The 19,840-nt window shown below is 36.9% G+C and overlaps 1 protein-coding gene across 2 annotated transcripts in view; it reads left to right on the forward strand.

The window, feature by feature from the left end:
* The window catches only part of ATRNL1 (attractin like 1), a 542,514-nt gene that overhangs the window by 517,955 nt on the left and 4,719 nt on the right, over window positions 1-19,840 (forward strand). The gene's annotated exons all lie outside the window — the stretch shown is intronic.

Consider the following 19,840-nt stretch of genomic DNA (forward strand, 5'->3'; position numbering starts at 1 on the left):
AATAATTTGTGGAAGACAACTGGAGGGAAGGAAAAAATCATGTGAATCTCCTAGAAGTGTTATTAGATGCTTCCATTAAGGGATAGATGCTTGATGGGTCCCTGTAAAGTCCTGATCAAGATGCTTGGGTAAAAGTTTAAGCATGCAGTGGATGCATTGACTTGATGGTAAGCATTTGTGTACATAGCTCCAGGAAGAGATTAATATTATGAGGAATATTTCTTAAATCAAGAGGAACAAAGTCCGACAGACAGGAAATCCACCCAGGTCCTGCCCTTTCATTCAGCAATGAACACCCACTTCTCTTCCCCTTTTTGATCTGGCAGGTTGGGGGGAGGCTGCAATTCTTGGAGAGCAACAACTCCCCTCAAAGCTCCCTTTTCAAGAGGAGGAAATTGAGTTCATCCAGTGATGGTTCCGTGGGTGCTGAGTCCAGTGTTGAGGTTCACTGTATCTCTATCGCACACCTCCAAGGAACAGTCTAGTAGGGAAGAGTCTAGACAGTGGAAGCTGTGGACCAAAGTCCAGCAATCCTGTCATACTGGAGAGAGCAGAACCACAAAGAGGAAGCCTCGTGCATCATTAATTAACCATTCCCTGAAAAACTTCAAAATGTAATCAAGAGAGATTAGTCATGCAGAAAATGTCTAAAACTTAATTTCATTATCGCAGTAAGAACCACAACATACAACTGTACGTTCACTGGGTGGCTCCTGTACGGGGTTTGTACACTCCTGGCATGGAGGACGGGGCTTTTTTCACAGCAGAACACTCAGTAAAGATAAGGTATCTCTGAAGGACTACAGTTCTACTTCTTTTTTTTTTTTTCACTTTTAAACAAGACTTATAACTTCTTTTTGATATCTTTTGATGCACATAAGCTTGTGTCCATAATTCCCCAAATCTAGGAAGATCTAGGAAGACCTTTCTGTAGGCAATACATTCTGCTTCCTTTTGCCCTCCCTTTTGTTCATACCTAAGTTTTAACCCTTGGGTTTGTCCCTATAAAGGGACAAGGTTCATCAGGCTTAATTACATACAGCTCGTTTAAGAAAACATAGTTGCAATGTGAACACACAACTGAGTTTCTTCAAAGTTTTTGTGACTGAAATGCAAGTAGATGGTGATCTGAAAATATATGATATTTACAGCTTAATTTTAGATGGGGTTTTTGTTGATTGTTTACAGACTGAAAAACCCAAAATGTATTGATAGTTTGATGATTTAAATTTTGTTTTTCTCATCTAGAAGCTTATTTAATGGGTTTATTTTCATTTGCTAAAAATATTTCATTTACTAAACAGTGTAGAAATCCATATTTTCAGATAATTTGTTTCACCCTGAAATTATTGAACTATCTTTTCTGAGTTCCTCAGTTTGTGACGTTGACAGAATAAATTGTCAGCATATTATTAGTGAAATATGTTCAGTTGGAATAACTATATATATGTGTGTATATGTATACTTATATATATATAACCGATTTTTAACAAGGCACTTTGGCATTTTTGTAATTGCTCCCCCCTATGTATGTTCCTTTCAGTGCTTTTCTGTCATGGTTCTTCTTCTGATGGTCTACCTCCAAGTCTGTTGACCTTTCAGACTACGCTCAATCTCTTATTTTCACAGAGTTTAAGATGTGAATCATTGACTTACCTACTCTGATGACTTTTTTATCAAAGTTCCTTTAATTTAATCTCATTTAGGTTTCCTGAGTTCAACCTGGATGTTAAATATTTCTTGCTGAAAGGGTGGAAGAGCCCTTTTAGCACATGATCTTTCTTTCCTTACAACCTCCAAAATGTATGCAAATCTTTTCCCCTTTACCTGACTCATGGAGAGCCTTTCTGAAGCCACTGCTTTGGTTTTGCTATATCCCACATTATTGTTCCACCTGTGTAACTTCATATTTTGCTATAGTGGCAAAGCAACTGAAAAGAAAAAATATTTAAATATAACCCATTTAAAAAACAAAGAGATTTTTTTCTTCCTATGGATGCCATCTTCACCACTGCTGACTGTTCTGTAGTGTCTATCTCTGTTGTTGCCAGATTTTACCATAAATGGCAAGATTGAAGAACACAGGACCTGTTAGGGGTGCATTGTAAAAAAAAATGTTCAACAGCAATTCCCTGTGACAGCTATTTTTGTAAATAGTTATATTTATTGTTCCCTCCTTTAATTTCTTTTATAGCAGTCTCATCTAATCCAAAGGTTTCACATAATCTGTGCCTATTATTTTAGATGTGTTATGAATTTGATCACTTATGTTTCTTTCTTAAAGCTTCTGACAAAGCGCAATTCAGCCCACCTACAATCTTGATTCCTCTTTGGACATGCCTCTCCACTGATTTTTCAAATCTGATGTGATACCTTCATGATTTGGATGTCTCAGCAGATGAGATGAATTTGAGACCTTTGTCCCCATTAGAAAGACCCAATCTACCTTGATCTGATGGATTTCTCTAATTTAAGCAGTCTGTTCCCACACATGTATTGTACCTCTCTCAATCTTCACTTCTTAATGTTCTTTCTCTCTTCCACACTTCCGTCTCTGCAATTTCTCTCATTTCAGAGTATTCCCCAGTTGCCCCACGCTCAGCTTAGCTCCACCGCTGCGCCTTTCTTCCCTGCACTATTAGCTTCATCTTTCCCTGCCCTGTCCTCCTGCTATGCCCATTTCATCTCTGCTCCCTTGAACGTTTTGTTTCTCCATTTGGGAAAAAGCATATTCTTCCTGTGTTTCTAAAGCACTCTACAAATTGGTCTATCTGTATATATTTTCATAATTATCACATTGCAATTTCAAATAATACTATGCATAATTCTCCTATTGTGTTGTTCAGTTTACCCAAGATCCCTATTTCTATTTAACTGATGCTGTAGAGCAGTGTGTTGGTCAGAAAGCTTTGTACTATAATTGAGTAACAAATTATTATTTTCTTCTCATGTGTTCAGTGAACTTCTTTTGCAGATCTTTCAGCTCAATTCATTATGAGCAAATGGAGAAGCATTTGTTTCAATAAGATTTTAATCTCTAGGACTATCTTTTGCATCAGTGACTTTTCATTGTTAATTGCTTTCTTGTCCCCCATTAAGGTGTTCTTGCAACTGCTTCATCCAAGTTAAGCTCCTTGTCTACACACACAGTTTGAAAAGGCTCTTTTCTACTTTTTAGGTAAAATAACCATTGTTGCCTTCTTAATGCAGCAGTATGGTTTTTGTGTATTGTCCTCCCTCGATGCTGAAAAAAACTATACAGAACCACCTCTCAAAGGAATTTTAGAAATATCCTGAATTCCCCCCAGATATATCAGAATACAAAAAATACTTTTATTATTTCATAGCACCAGTTAAGAACACCAGGGCACGTAGTCTGTGCTGGATGTTTGTGAGTGAGTTACCATTGATATTAATGATTTAAAAGGATATGCACTGACTGGAGCACACCCGTAATGTCTCATAGTCAGCCTACTGAGAATGATTTTTATTATAACTTCTTCTAAACCTGTTGCTACTTTAAACCCCATAATGGGCACAGGAAGCAAAGACTTCAAACAACAATTTTAAATATGCCCCAAATTTTACATTTTGAAATAACAAAATGAGGGGATGAGTTCCAGTCGTTCTCTCCCTTTTCAGAAATCAATTGGTTGTGAATTTATTATTTTAACACAGCTGACAGAGAACATACAGAAGGAATTCAGTAATGAAAAGCATTTGGGGGTTTTGACAGGTCTTGGCTGAAATGAAGTCCTTCGAGACCAGCATTTGGAGGCAGAGGTGAAAGTAGAAATTGGTTTACCTGAAGATCTCTGTATATGGAGTATAAATTTTCAAGGGAGGCTGCCTGCCAGTGTCAGGGCTTATCTTTTGACACATCCAGCCTGAAATCTATCAAAATCTGGAAACTTCTTGACTTTTCATTGTAACTTCTGTATGTGTGATTTTCTACACAAAACTGTTTGCACAGGTCCTAAAAGCTTCCCAGAAATTTTGTGCTAATTTTACAGTCTGTACAAAACTCCAAATCTTTTTTTACCTGCATATTCTGTGTTAACTCTAAGCATAAGCTATTTTTAAATAAAACTCATTAACTCCTTCCAATATTAAAATTATCTATACAAGTCATAGAATTTTGCAGCTTATTTATTTATTATTTTTCACAATAATTTAGTCCAGTTCTCTCGGAAAAATGTTAATGCAGTCTTATTGCTCCATAGACCCATGCAGCAATTATATTGACAGGTTTTAATGTAAAATAGCATTTTTTTACTTGTGTTAGAACTGCAAGGCCACTGTGGGTAGGCAGGAGTGAGGTAGATTGTGTTCTTTCTTTTACATCATTAATATAGCTGTTTACAAAGGTCTACTCAGTAGTAGTTGTGTAACAGGATGTCAGAAATATAATTTGAAGCCTCTGAACTACACAGTGTAACTGAGAGTGATAGTGATTTGCAGAACTTTTATTGCTTAGTAGGTTATTGCATAAAAGAAAAGTCCAAGTAAATTTTCATGTTCAGCCTGACTTTAAAAGTCTATGGGTTAAAGAGGTCTGTGAATATGTTTCTTTTAACATGAAAATTTAAGCACAGTGAAAAGTTGTTTCGATTGTAAGCTCTTTGGTGCTGTGCTCATATTACACCCAACAAAGTGGGAGCTGTATCCCTGACGGGCTGAGAGAGGTTACAGGAAGATGTCTGAGTAACAGTAATAGCAATTGCACTGAAAAAGAAAATGAAAACCCGTCACACTATTTGAAGAGCCATTCTATCCATGCATGCTGTAATATGTAACATACATAGAATACATTTCTGTGTAATTTTAAATATTATTCTTAAGTACTTCTAACCTAGGAATTGAAATCAATGTGATAAAACTGGCTGCGTTCTAGGAATTTTTCCCCAGCACTCAGAGCATGCATAGAATTATACTATTATAAAATAATCCTTTCTTGGGGTGATGCTTATATATCTTTGGAAATCAGATTACTAGTTATATATTTATTTACACATTCGGTATTTACTGTCCAAAATAATTCAGCCATGTGTACTTAGGGCACCGAAGGCAAAGCCAAGCCCTGAAGCTCTCAAAGCTGAGTCACATTAGATGGCACAGTGATGCACCGTATTCATCCTGAATTGTGCAAACCAGAAGATATTGCTTGCGTTTGAAAATGTTGGCAACAGAGTATTTTAACTCTCATGTGATCACTGGAATGCTCTGTGCTAGCTTTTGAAAACATAAAACGTAAGAAAAATATGAAAACCCCCATAACCTCCTATCAGACGTTGCAGCTGCCAGAGTGAGTGTTCAGCAGGAGTTAAAGATGGATAAAAAGTAAAAGGTACAATCCATAGAAAGGGGTAGCAGATGAGCTGCATTCAAGACAAATAGATTCTTCATGAAAATGCTGACATTTATTTTCGATATTAAAATTCAAATGCAAGTGTTTAATATGTCTCATACACATCAGCTCTTTCTGTAGTTCTGGGACTGGCACAGTTTTGCCCTTAGTCATTTGGGGATTGCTTTTCCATCCGCTTTGATCACATTGTGCTTCTGCAATATTCCCACCAGTTATCCTAAGAACTCTGATAACTGAATCTTGTTTCATCTGCCCTAGAAAATAAAATATTATGAAGGAGACTCTCAAAAAAAAAAACTGTGGAGGAGGAAAAAAAGCAAACAACCACCCCAAAATGCTTATTAGCACCTCTAATATAAACATTGGTATTTATGAGGATTTAACCACACTTCTCAAAAAAATTTAAGCACGAATATATAGAATGCACAGCCAGTATCAAACCTTTTCTTTCCTACACAAAGGAAAGCATTTATCATTCTGGTAACGCAAGGGACAGAAAACAATGCCAATTCACAAATAAAACCTCTCATGATTTAATATTGTTGTTTTGTCCCCTGCGATCCTAGAATGATAAATATTGTACCTTCTTTTGTCAGTATCAGAAACACTTTCATATGTGGAATAAAGGCGCATTCATTATATTCATATTGGGTTTTTTTCCAGATTGCTTTTTCCAAGCTGTTTCAGTATACATCATACCAGTGATATTGTGCCAGCTTTCTTGTGGTCATTACAAAGCTCCACAAATACCTGCGATGTTACCAGTTTCATTTCTATTTATTACTATTTTTTGTTGTTGTTATTATTTGTATTCTTGAGGCTTTCAGAGGCCTCACTGTGGCTTCGGACCTCATTACATTGAGAGGTGTACAAACATGTACCTAATCTAGCCTACGAACGCTGGAATTTTACGTGCCATGCAAGTGTCCATGGAGCGTGGTCCTCTGGGAAGCCCACAGGCAAAGTCTGTTTGTTTGGTCTGCTACTTTTTTCCCCAAAAGAGGAGGGATGGGACAGCCCCACAGAGGGGACAGCACTTTCCTCTAAGTACTTTCTGTGCTATGTGCTCCTGAGAAGATGCTGTGAAGGGTCAATGCCTATGAAATTTATGCAGAATGCAGTAGTCATTCCAGGTGAAATGTCTGTAGCTCCATCTTCATCCCACCTAGCCAACAACAATCCATTATGGTTTTGCCTAGTATTGCAATCTTTCAGTAACTCAGATCACATCTTGATTTCAAAATGTTTCTCCGAAAGTAGTTGTCTTTTGCAAATAATCTCAGTACTCTAAATAGACTTACATTCTTTTCAGTGGAGAATACACAAACATTAAGCACATTATGTTTGAAGAAGAGCTGCCCTGGCTTCAGTGTGATACCAAACCATCTCTCATTGAATGATGGCATTAGAAAACATAGTCATTGCACTAAACCTAGGCAAACTAGCTAATCACTGTATTAGCAAGCATTGGTTAATTTTTGTGTAGCACTCTGGAGATAACAAGCTCAGTATTTTAATACTATTTTTCCTCCCTGGACACATCTCTTTTCTTCATATTTAAAGCACTGTGGAAAGGTCAGTAAATATTGATTTTATAAAAGAAAGCTCTAAAATATGACTTGAAAGAGTTAGTTTTTTGAAGAGGAAAAGAAAAAAAAAAGTGTGAAAATTCAACTTAAGTCAGGCCTTCAGTTTGGAGGGCCAGATTTCTCCTACCAAGCCTTAGATCTCTTAAAAAGCTCATATATGGTTAAGCATTTGTTTCACTAAAAAATTCTCATTTTCTGGACCTATTGCAACTGCTGGTATGGACCAGAAGAGGCAAGTTTCAGGGCAATAGGTTGATTTTACCTGGGTAAATAGGAAGGCAAAGAGTAGGAAGCCAGATGAAAATGTAAAGACTGTATCATGACTTCGTCCTAGATGAGGCACCCAGTTGTCTAAATTACTGAGCATATGCAGCTTCAGCAGAGCACAGCAATGACGTACCTCACCCTAAAGGCTGTTTGTTCCTGCAAGAGCCTCCTGGCCCTACTTCCCTCCCCTTGAAATCCATCTCTGTGGATCTGGAGAGGACTCAAACCACACTGCCTCAGCCTCTGCGGACCTTCAGCAGCTTCATGCACATCTCACACTGGCACAAAGGATAGCTGTATCCTTGAGGCCATCCCAATGAGAAAAACACAATTCCAACCCTTTTGCAGCATGAGCAGTGAAAGTACAGTTAAACACATCAAAGATGAAAAGTTGCATAAAAAATGTGCACTAGTTAGCACACCGCTTTTAAAATCTTGAATGTCAATATTGTTCTTAAAGCACATGTGGGACTCAAATAAAGCAATAAGGCTGGCTGTATTGAGATTATTCACAATCTATTTCATCGCTCTTAAAGAAATAATTAGATCATCGTTCAAATGTGAACAGTTATTTTTATCTCTCTTTGTAAATAGTGGACGTGTGTATTTTTCTTGGAAAAGAACTGCCCACTAAAATGAGAAGTCAGGAGAAGGACAAATAATATAAATGATTGTTAAGATGTTTGCAGCTTTTAAAACCTGCTATACTACCACCTCTTCACACTAGTACAATCGAAAGAGATGAAAGAATGTGGAAGGGAATTAGAGTAGTCTTAGTAACTAACATCAGATTCACAAAGAGAATTCCTGATTATTGGAAGTCTAAGTAGAGAAAAACAAGTACTTTGTAAAGGCAGTTAATTAGTGTGGCGACTCAAGCTTAATGGAACAAGAAGCAGCAAAAATAAAAATGGAAAACGGAGGACTATTTGGAAGGAAGGCAATGCAAAATAGTGTAGGAAAAAGCCAGGAATCCTATATATTCCACTGTCGTCATACTGAATGCTTGTCCAGACAAGACAGAATGAACAAAAATCAACTCAAAAGTTCACATGTCCGGACACAAGCCTTACAGAGGTTTAGATAAGTCCCTCTCATCTCTGATGCCTCCCCTTTGGGGGGATAATACCTTCTATTTCTGAACCTCACACATTGTTACATCCCATTCCCACAACTGGCTTTTTCCCCCCCTCACCTTTTAAGACAGAGGTCATAAAAAACCCGGTGCCCCACCTGTTAGAAAGAAGGTGCAGTTTGCCACTGATTACCTACCCTTTCCATTCTTGGCACCCAAGCTTGCAGTAAGCTTTTGATGAACTAATCCTAAGCAGGAACTATGCTTTTTATTATTGCCGCCTTTTCTATTCTTTATGAAAATCAATGTTTGCTTATGGCTGCTTCAGAGTCTCAAGTGTATGGTGTCTAATGGTATTGCTTTAAAGTTTTATATTTTATCTTTATAACTTAGGATAATTATTTATAGTTGCAAATCATAATGTAGCAGCATTATGGGAAACAGAATGCTGGATTGCATTGCAAAGGGAAGAGCAGATTCAGGGTTTATTATATTATTATATTATAGAAGGCACTTCAGAGGCTACGGAAGAAAGAAACTCAAATTGTAGCAGTTCTCAGAAGCTGGGATAGTACAAAACAGATTTCATTCACAACACACTCTTGTATCATCATCACTGTATATATAGCCATTAAAGTATAATTGAAATATAGAAAATCAGGAAATGAGAGAACTGAAGCTAAGTTTTTCACATGTGATCAAAAAGCATATGGGAAAAAATAGAGGGGGAAAAGGTCAGCAGTTAAATAGAAAACAGAAGACTCAACATAATTTCTGCTTTTAAAAAACAGATGGGAGATTTAGCAAAATTGCAGTGAGGGAATTCTAATGTCCTGCTGAAGGTTTGTTTCTCCTTCATTACATTATAAAAACTTTTTGAAAATACATAAATGAAAACTAGCTCCTAATCACATCCTGGAAATACAAAGCCAGCATGGTGCTTTATACAGCATGTCAGCTTTTAATGAAAATATTGTGAAGAGCAATGCACAGAATTGCTCTGAATTTTGCCTCTTGTCTCAAAGAACCATCCTGACATTGGAAAACTCCAAGCAGAGTGTATCGCTTGCCACATCTTCTCCCTGGCTTCATTTCTGCTATTTCTTCCTGCCATGACTAGTGATGAGGAAGGGTTGCTGTAGTAACTCTTCAGTTAATCTGAAGGTTTATTGTCATTGAGCGCATCTTTCGGGAGCTGACATTGCTAGGAAATGGACTTTATGAGAATTTCTGGACTGTATCTTTCACTTGGTTTCTACTTTTTACTTTCATATCCATTTAGTAGCATAAGTCCTGTGCAACAGGAAATGAGTGAGAGATTTTACTTTGTTGTATAAAAAGGTGGTGTGCACATCAGGCTCAGATTTATGCCAAATCTCATGCCAAGAGAGGAATATTTCACAGCTCCTGCAACTCTTGTGGATGTAGTTCCTAAAAGGAGAAACACTGAACCTGAATTTGGTGTGTCAGGAGGATCTTTCTCAGGTTTTTCCAGTTAAATCCTCTAGATGCAAAGCAGCATCTAGAGGAATGTTTTAAATGGCAGAAGTTATAGTTTGGTAATCTTCGTACCAGAATAGTTCTTCTAAAATTTTTAATGGAATTGATAAATGAGACAATGAGTGCTACTTGTTGGAGTGTGAGCGCACACAGAGCTAGGTAACAAGCTGTGACTATCTACTGTCAGTTTTCTAGTTTTTCCTCTCCAAACTAGGAAGCATGCCTAGAGCATATAATGTATTTTCAGTGATATGCAGTCATAGTATTACTATCTCGCAGTTTCAGGCATTTGCTCTACCTGCATATGTCACACAAACAGAAATGGTTCTCTGCTACTATAATTTCACTGATATTTATCTATATTGACTGTGCAGGACCAAGTGTATGTAATCAATTATGAACACACAGTGTTTGAAATGGAACCCTGTTTCCATACATTTCAACAGTAACCAGGTCTAAGTGTGTCATTTTGCCTGTTAAAGTTATAATATAGTGTTTTCAGTGTAACATAGAAGATTCAGGAAAGAATAAATGAGTAGCTGTATAGCTTGCCTGTATATACTGGAATCCCATTCAGAATTATTCCCTTTCAGTGCTGACCATGATTCTGGTAGGGCCATTTGTATAAAATGTTTGGGGTTTTAAATGTTTTTTATAGTTTGAGCTTTTCAGCCTTTTACCAAGCTTTTCTGCTAGAATTAATAAAAATCAATATTCTGCATAAGCTGATGCTAGCTTTGCTGATGGAGCCACCCTAATACTGACAGCAGGGCATTTGTGTCTTCTTTTTTTTTTATTTTTTCCTTATTCTTTGGCGTTAGTAGCTACTGAAACTACAAATACCCTTATGTTAGAGATCCTGAGGACACTGAAGTTGTCACTTTAGTAATATTTCAAAATATGGTTCAAAATTCTGGGCACGCTTTCTGTCCTGTTGACTTCATTCTGTGTTACATTCCCAAGATCGTTTATTTTGTCAGAGTGACTGCTGGCTATGTAGCTGGGGATGTACTGAATGTCTAATTGTGGAAATCAGCAGAATACTGAAAAACTGGCATTGTTATTTGGCCAGAACCAAATTACAAGCCAAACAGTGGTTAGAGCGATGATATATTGCAGCAGTATGTTGGAAATGGAAAACAAGTCCAGTACTTCATCAACCTTGGAAAGCAACACTTACAAGTGAGAATGCATTATGGGAAAGCACTGCAGATATCATGCCTACTTCTGATTAAGCTGCAATCCTATTGAATTTCTGGTGAACAATAATCATTCGTTTGTATGAACATATTCATCACTTTCTGGTTTAAATAAAATTTTTGACAGTGGAAGAAAAACCCAGCACCTGCAAAATAAAGGTGCAAGAGTGAGAAACAGCATCTTTGAGGATTATTGCTCTGATCTTCTTCCTTAAAAGTAAATGATAATGTAAGTAGTGTTGCTTTATCTCCAGTGGGGGCAGAATCGTCCCCTCTTGGGCCCTTAAACCTATTGTCTTTAAAGTTGTGTGTTTTGTCTTGAGGAGGAGACTAGTAAAGCTGCAAATCTGACAATGTATGTTATGACCCAGATGGAACATTAGAGAGGTATTCAAAAAAACTGAATTTCACCTGGTGAGGTTAATCACCCCCGATTTCCTCTACAGACAGAGAGAGATCTGCTTTAAATCACCCCCTGCAAGTAAGGCCCCTCCGGAGGGAGGCAAACCCAGGTGAATACCTCTGCCTTTTCTCCTCCTAACTGTTCTCCTGATTGCTCAGTTGCGTTCGAACCTTCTGTTTCCCAGGTACTCATACACATATATATGCGCGCGCACACAAGTGCAGATACTCCGATTACTTAATTACATGAAATGATAGTTTAGCACTGTATTAATGGAGGGTCGATCGCACTGTTTATACGGATGATAAATCTCTGTCTCACAGGTGTTCATCCTACGCATGATGTTTAGCAAGGCTTTAGCTTTCATTGCAGTGGTTAGAGTCCAACTGCATGAATGGATTTGGGTAAAAAGCTTGTAACTCAAGCTCATGGTTTTTTACAGTTTTCATATCTTCATTTTTCTCTGATTGGCATGCATGATTCCAGTAAAAGGAGATTGCTGAAGACAGAGACAAAGAGTAAAATAATGCTGTACAAGTAACCTCAATGTACTGGTCTGGAGGAGGCTTTCGCAATCCAAATGTGCCTAATTACTATAGAGAAGTTCATAAACTAACCCCAACTGGGTCACAGCTGTGATACTGACTTCTAAACAAAACCAATTACAATTTTGTTTGTATTAACACAGGTATTGCTAAAAGTAAGTGAAAATAGTGCTTCTTCAGTACTCCAACTAGATTTTTTTCTCTTCTACAGAAATAGGTTTACAAGACCAAATTAGATTCTGGCATGATTAATGCATCTCACCAAATTCTTGCAGAGTAGCAAATTAGTTTATAGTGATTTTCTTGAAAACAAATTAAACAGCTGCACAACATCACAAGAATAGAGACGTTTTTCATAACATATGGATAAATGATTCAATGGAAAGGAGATGTAATCAAACTGAAAATGTAATCATTTGTGCAAAAAAAAAAAAAATCCAAATGTTTCGAATATTACTGTCCATTATAGAAACCTGTGTAATTACTTGCATTTTGACACATGATGTGTAATATGCAGTGGGAGAGAATCAAGGAATTAATCTGCATGAGGTTTGCACATATTCTAAGCAGATTATTCCTTTTTAGGTATTTTTAATACCCATTGGTTAAAAACTAAAATGCTTCTTTTGCTAATAACTTAAAATAACAGTTATTTTGTCAATTACAGGTGATTTGCCATTCATGTACTTGATTGATAGCTTTCTGAAAATGTTATGTATCCTATAAATTTGCTTTTTACCCCCTAAAAATGTAAACATATTTTGCTACTGATACACCTGTTTGAGTCTCCATAACTTTTATTCAAGAAATGCAGGGTAGAGAAAGTCTGATCACATGCGTAATTATTCATGCAGTAATTACTTGTTGCTTCTTTTTTTAATGTAAAGGGAAAAAAAAATTGCACACAAAAATCTGCCATCATTTTGTATAAAATAAGCCATGCTGAGAAAGACAATGGAACAGTTAGGTGCATTGTCAGATTTCTGTAATCACCATTTGTGGTCCAAGGTCCAAAAATTACAATAATGGACTGAAATAGATCACTTGTCTGTAACTACTGCCAAGGTAAAACTTCTTAGATAAAAACATCAAGATGCTTTAATTCTCTTAGCTCTGCTATTCTGTGAGAAGAATATATTTCTTGACTAAATGTGATGCCTGCTTTATTAATTGAAATTTATTACTGATAAGTATTGCAGCTTTAGGAGCTATTACTAAACTAGTCTAAATGTAACCATTTCCCAAGCCTATTGTAATATCTAAAGTGAGTGAATAAGAGGTTTTGAGAAGAAAGTTTTATCTTCAGACTCAGCAGTCAAGTACAATTCTTTTTTTATTATTTTTTATAGTCTTTGGAGTCAGTCATATTGCTAATATCACTGGACAGATCCGTGACAAGCTTTGCCAGCGAGCCCCAAGGAGTAGGGTCCAAGAAATAGATAATATACCTAGTAATGTTGTTTAACCATCATAGCTTAAGGTGTGCTTTACTCTTAAAATGTAAAGATTTTTTGGCAAAGCAAGGTGTCAGAGATCTTGGGAAAGTATCTGTAGTTCCATTTCTTCCTCTATTTGTAGAACTGTATTTGACTTTAACAGAAGCCTGTAGTCCATACACCTAGATTTGGGTTACTCTTCACTAACAGGTTGGGTCACAGACCAGTTTTATGTAGTTCATTTTTCATTCCCACAACATTTTGCATTTCTTCATATTAGTTTGTATTCCACTGTTTTCCCTTGAGCATGTCTTAATGCCACTATTACTTACACTTGTTGTCCCTCCGATCTTGCCCAAGTATTCTTTGACTGTCATTCCTTTGCTTCCTCACCACCAGTAGTGCCTAGTCTTGCTGAATTCTGTTGCTGCAGCCTCTCTGAAACTCCATCTTCCCTCTGCATCGCCAAAACAATAGCCCTTGCCCAGGATCTCTGCAGCTTGCTTCTGAATTACTGCCACCTTGAACAACTAGTGTCTTAACCACGTTTATTTCAGATCTTTTTCTTGACTATTTCTTTTTATTGCAGAAGTCATTTTTAGTAGCTCCACGCACTCTCTTTTTCTAATGCCTCAAATATCATTATTCATCTTCAAGACCCGCCATGATTTACTGTTCTTCGCCTGTCATCTCTTATGCAGTTTCAGATGAGAGGTCCTCTCCCAGCTCAGGTCAGCCATTATCTCAGTCTTCCTCTCCCACTTGTTAAGTAAGTGCATTTCTATTTCCATCGGTGCTGCTTTCCCTGGGCAAGGTGCACAGGTCGGATGGGTGCACAGGTCTGATGATACAGTCCAGCTAAATGCAATAATCTCATGTTACCTCCTTTTAAAAGTAATCACTGAAGGACCAGCTGAGGGAACTGGGTTTGTTTAATCTGGAGAAAAGGAGGCTGAGGGGAGACCTTGTCACTCTCTACAGCTACCTGAAAGGAGGTTGTAGTGAGGTGGGGGTCCGTCTGTTCTCTCAATTAACAAGCAATAGGACAAGAGGAAATGGCCTCAAGTTGCGGCAGGGGAGGTTTAGATTGGATATTAGGAGAAATTTCTTCCCCAAAAGGGTTATCAAGCATTGGAACAGGCTGCCCAGGGATGTACTTGAGTCACCATCCCAGGAGGTATTTAAAAGACGTGTAGATGTGGCACTTAGGGACATGGTTTAGTGGTGGACTTGGCAGTGTTAGGTTAATGGTTGAACTCGATGATCTTAAGCATCTTTTCCAACCTAAATGATTCTATGATTCTTGTGTTCCAGGAGGGCTTGAGTTGAAAAAAGAGTGTGGGAGACAAAAGCTTCAGTTAATCAACATTAGATTGCACCAGTCCCGCTACCATAGTGTCTCCAACTCCTCACTAGGTCCCCTTCGTCAGTACGGTGTTTGTTTGCCCTGCTGAATGGACAAGAGCTATCCCAAACTGCCAGAGAGACCAAACAGCCCACGCTGCCTCTTAGCCACTGGAAGGCTGGATAGTTTAAAGGCACCAGATGTTGTACAGACCTGGATTACAGACTAAACTACAGATATCTCACACAGAAAGGGAAGGGGAAACTGCCTGAGTGTACACAAAAAAAATCACTACTGACCCCTTGGAGCACAAATATTTCACACAAATATGTAGGGCCATTTCCTTTTCAAAATGAGAAAAATTGGGAAAGGCTGAACATTGCGTAAAAGATCCTTTACTGTATAGTCTGCATTTCCCACAAACTGACAGCAAGTAATTTATAAGTCTGTTCTTGGAATAAGAGTTTCCTAGCCCCTTATAGATAGCTGTTATTACTAAATACCAAGGGTATAGTACAAAGGATCATGACATCTCCTCTCTACTAGTGTGTGGCTATTTAATTCCACACTATCATTATTTAGTTTATTATTGTTATGGTTTAAGCTCTGTCTCATATTTTACTTATTTAATTAAGTTACATGCATAAGAAAAGGAAAACATACCTCCTGGACTCGGCTGTCTTCCCATCTAGCAAAAATTATCACTGAAAAAAAATGATGGGGTTACTTGCCCGAAGTAATTTCCTAGTTAGTTTAGTTTGTTTAATATATCTTTCTCATAGTAAGAGTGGTGTCAGCTTAAAATACACATCCATGCACCAAACAGGAAGAGAAGCCCATAAAAAGACTTTGTGATTCTGAGGGGCTGTCAGCTTGTCCTTTTAAAAAAATTCTAATTCAAATAAAAAAACATTCAATATGACAGGTTATGAAGATTCTTATTCTTCTTGGCAGTTGCTTATGATTGTTTTTTCTCTGTGACTAAGTCCGTGATCTCTGGATATCGTCTAGGCACACCTGCCAGATCAGGACCCTCAGATACTCATGAAGGATTTGACTACTTTCTGACTTTGAAATGAACTTAGCTCTGTTGTGAGATAGAGTCGTTCCTCTAGGCATGTACAGTCTTGAACTTCAGATGACTCTTAATTTTTCTCCTGGAAAGTAGGCACTTGAGTATCAGGTTTGTATGTGGTTAGGAGAAGGTTTTGTGGATCATGCTTTTGAATCCCAGATTTTGTTCTGGTTCCATTTTATGTACCTTTTGGATATCTCCTGACATGACTTGATCTACAGCACACAAGTGTGCAGCACAAACAACCTTCTGGCCTTTCCAGTCATGAAAGTTAATCATGAGTTAGTCTACTTGGAGAAAGTTTGAGTGAGAAAGCAGGAAAAGTGTAGGAAGTACCAGACAATCTTGAAAATTCTATCAAACAACTAAACTGAATAAGAATATTCCTAGCACAATGTCTCACAGAAAGTGAGAGAATTTTTTCAGTGGGTACTCAGAAACACTCGCCTAGTGACAACCTTCTTGAAAGTTATGTTCCTCGCCATTATAGACACTATAGCTAACATGTATGTTTCCTGTGAAGAATAAATGTATGCAGTCCTGGTATGCATCCCTAAAGGTTATGGTGAATGTGATCTGCTTCATCAAATTAAGAAACAGATAATACAAAACTGCATTATTAACAAGGTGGGGTTGTATATAAATGTCATTTATACACACTTACTATACATTGTGTATTTACAAAACTTTTCTTTATCAACCTGAAATAATGATAACTGACAGAACTCATTAAAATTTCCTATAATAATAACTGGTAGTTTTATTGATGAGCATGAAATTGTCTTCACTGGCTTCACTGTGTGTTATGGTCATCTTCATGAGGCACTAGAGTCTGTAATTCTCATCACTTAGTATGTCTTCAAACTGTTTAGATCCATTTGTACAGATATTCATGGACATTGCATCTTGTACAATGGAAAGACTTCAAATAACAGATCCTTTATGATAAAAGGACTCTGCCCACTATTAGGCGACCATGTATAGTAACACGTCTTTAAAGAATCAACAAATGGAAATAACACAAAGACTGCTGGGTCCTGAAGGGTGAAGCTATTACTTTAACAGTACAGCGTTTACCCAGTCTTTTCTGTTTAAGTCTCTCTGTATGGCAGCTGTCATTTTATTTTCGTTACTTAAGGTCACCTTAAGCAATGACTATAATTTTGGTTAAAACGTCAAACAAATCTAATTGATCTACCCGAGTTGTAGTTATTTTATTGTCTTCAGCTTTCTGAATGTTCTGATTGTGCATAACAATGAAAACGTGTAGAATTTAATCAAATGAAGACATCTATCCAAATGTTATCTCTGAATAATACATATTTAAATTGAAAAAAACATTTCCAGTTACCTGCCTAACCATGAATCTGAGGTCATTCTTTGTTCCCTTACTTTTAACAAAGGGGATAGGAAGAACTCAATGCATTTCTCATTAAAATGAACAATAGAGGAGGAAAAAAGATTTTAAATATGCACGTCAGCATGTAAGACTAACTTTTTCAATGTAAGGGTTTTTTTCTACTTTGAGAGATAGTGTAGCCTTACATCAGTTCAAATGTAGCTGTATACAATCAGAGGAAAAATGTTTAAACATCCCAGCATGGGTATTTCCATTTAAATCTGATTACAGTGAAATAAAACTGTAGCTATTAAAGGTTTAGAAGAACTACAAATACAAGCAGTAAAAGAAGACAGTTAGTAAATGAGGTAGTAAAACATTTCAGCAGGGCAAACAGTTTATAGCACTCAGCCTTCCTGTAGCAGACTGTGCTATTCACTACAGACTCGTGCATTGTTCCCTGAACTGCACTTAAACCTGCAATTAACCTTTCACGCCTAATGAAGCTGTTTTGCTGCAAAATTAAAATATATAGTACTGCCTGTTTTTACAGAGACTGGGAGGAGAGCATCTCAAAATGAATGACTTTTTCAGATGCTTTTGTTCAAATGCAGAATTAAAGTGCTGTTTGTATATAAATCGGGAATGCGCTTTTCAAGGCAATCTCTTTTGATGTGCTGTATTTTATTCCTGTACTTATTAATTGTTTTGCATAATTGTAAAAAAAAACAACAAAAAATTCACACACCAGTAATTTTATGATTAGACACTTACTTGCTGAGAATAAACTATTACCATTTAACTTCCATTAGGAAAGACAATAGTTCTGCTAAAGATAACCAAGTTCATATTGCTTTCTCTGGTATTTTTCTCATTGTGGATGCAATTATCTCTTACAAAAATATACTTTCCACTTATGTATTTGACTGGGCTCACTTCTTAATGATCTTCCCATACATATCCTTAAAACAAGCTAGAGGTTGATTTAGCTGCATAGAACTAGGTCAGGTTATTTCTATAACATTTAGTAGAAAAACAAACTAAACTTACAAATAGGTCCGGTTCTGCAGCTAGGCTTGAAATTCCAGAAATTAGACTATTAGAGGTGACCCACTGATTCTCCATGTGGGGTGCTTACTGATTCCACTGTTCCTTTCTGCCTCCTTACTCAAGAGTCAGAAGCAACCAAAGCCCATGTACTGGTTTGGAAAATACTAGTTTGGATGGTAGGTAGGACATTTAAATGGCAGCATTCAGGGAAGATGGGTAAAAGTAATAACTTATGAACCGAGGAAACAGATATAGAGCACTATAGGATTTACAATTCCAACTTCAATGACTATAAATGTATTCACAGTTGTTTAGATACAAAACCTGTAAAATACAGGGAAAGTTTTGGGTTTTTTCTTTTAATGAATATTTAAGCCACAGCATTTTTATCAAATCTTCTGTTGTATTTTGATGTAAATTCTGCTTGCTTGCAGTGCCTGTGCATCAGCTTGACTTGGTAAATGAAATTCCTTTAGACTGCCAGTCTGAAATAATGAATTGTTCCCCCAGTTAATTGTATTGCTTTGATAACAAGGAACTATGCTGGGCGTAGAGAACATAATAAATGAATTTCATCAGATGATTTGTTTGACGTTTTGAAAAATGATCTTCTGTAGTGACCCGATTTTAATGGAACTCTAACAGCATGCCAGTATATCCCAGTATGCAGCATTAGATTTGAAGGAAATAGTTCTTCCTTTCTGTTAATTGTTATGTAAACTGAGGTTAGCATTATACATGCAAGTATATTTTAAAATATCTTATAAAAAATGGAAAATCTGTTTTCCTAATAATATTCACTCCATTTAGCATACTCCCTAAGCCTAGCTGTTAAAGACAGGATCACATGTAAGCGACCATCAAAATGTTATTTAGGTTTTATCCTTGAATTTGCTAATACCACATACTGCTGATACTTTAAAGGTGCCTCAAAGATTTCAAAAATTTAATTTATCAAAGTCCAATTTAAGGCATCACTAGCTCATGCCAGGAAATAAATGTGTATGTGAGAAAAATGACTTGAAATGTAGCAATGATAATTGTACTTAGCATTTTACCGTATAGTGCTGTACATTTTCAAAAAGCTGTATGCACATTAATTAATTCTTGCAACATTTTTGTGAAGTAAAAAAGGTAGTGTTACAGTGTGCAATAGCATAGATTTTTTCAGGATACTGGAAACCAGAACCAAATCTGACAGTACATCATACACTAAGAAAGAAGCCTGTAGAAACACTTGTGAGAAATATTTTTTACACAGTTTCTTAGTAGAAAAGTGCTGTAGTGAGGGAACACCTGAAAAATATTGCAAAATTGGATTCTGTAATAGATAAACTGAGTTTGATATTGGCCTGAGTTAAAAAATAGAGACTGCCTGTTAAACGTGATGAAAAGTATTTTCAAGGTTTCCTTGTGGAGTAGTACTGCTATTGGTTAGAGATTGAGATGTATTGGGCAGTATGGAGAACCAGCACCATCTTTACCTACATTATGGGTCTATATAGATGTGCTTTTGCAGATATAAGTGTAATGGTTTTATTGCAGTTGTGGTGCAGTAGAACATATGAATGATGTAAAAACTCCGAATCCATTTCATTGCAATATCACCTGTGTGAATTTAAAAATTCAGAACCACCATGTATTAAGTG

The sequence above is a fragment of the Harpia harpyja genome, chromosome 10, assembly GCF_026419915.1.
Source record: "Harpia harpyja isolate bHarHar1 chromosome 10, bHarHar1 primary haplotype, whole genome shotgun sequence".
NCBI classification, from domain to species: domain Eukaryota; kingdom Metazoa; phylum Chordata; class Aves; order Accipitriformes; family Accipitridae; genus Harpia; species Harpia harpyja.